Source organism: Penaeus monodon, chromosome 19 (genome assembly GCF_015228065.2).
Source record: "Penaeus monodon isolate SGIC_2016 chromosome 19, NSTDA_Pmon_1, whole genome shotgun sequence".
Lineage (NCBI taxonomy): Eukaryota > Metazoa > Arthropoda > Malacostraca > Decapoda > Penaeidae > Penaeus > Penaeus monodon.
Genome location: NC_051404.1, coordinates 47,834,759 through 47,835,553, shown reverse-complemented (window position 1 = coordinate 47,835,553; position 795 = coordinate 47,834,759).

The following is a 795-nucleotide window of genomic DNA, read 5'->3' as shown; positions in this document are numbered from 1 at the left end:
GATACAATCACAGCTGGAATATTGTACGATGACGATGATATTCTCTTTGGGGAGGATGAGGGCATTGGAAATGTATTAAAACCATCTTAACAAAAGCTGCTAGGACACATCCACATGAGTACGTCATTCTCCAGAAGCTATAATAAAAAAGTAAGGGGGTAGAAGCAGATGTAAATAATTAATGTGCACAGAGACACACAGCTACAGGCATATTGACATACCCTGATCTTTCATCTCCAAGCTAAGGCAGAAATCTTTGTCCCTTGATCGAAGAAATACTTTAGATGAGTGAGCTACGAGAGAAAAGGCGAAGGAGAAAGATGGTGAGCTGTGTGTGCACTACGAGGAGACTCGCATGAGTGGGATATTTGTTTCTATTTTGGGGTGAAATAGGAAATCATGTGTCATCTGTGGAAGAAAGTACATTACAGGCTCTTAGAAGATCTCTTATTTGGCATCCTTTTCTCTAACGGAATGGAATATCAAGTGACACCTCGGCAACATCCATCATAACCCCCCAGAAACACCGGGAAAAGAAAAGAAAAAAGAGGGGACTGTTGTTCCCCCCACACATAAATTGTTTTTTGTTGAAATAAAACTTTCAAATTTTTTTGAAAAAGAAAACCCAAAACCTAAAAAGATTACCAATTTTAAAGGGAATGGGAATCTTTTGATTTAATCCCTAAACAACGGGGAACCCAAATGATAAAACCAACTTTTACACTTGTCTCCCCTTCCCTTTACTGGTTTTTTTTAAATAAATTAAAAAAAAAGGTGAAAACTAAAAATTTTTCC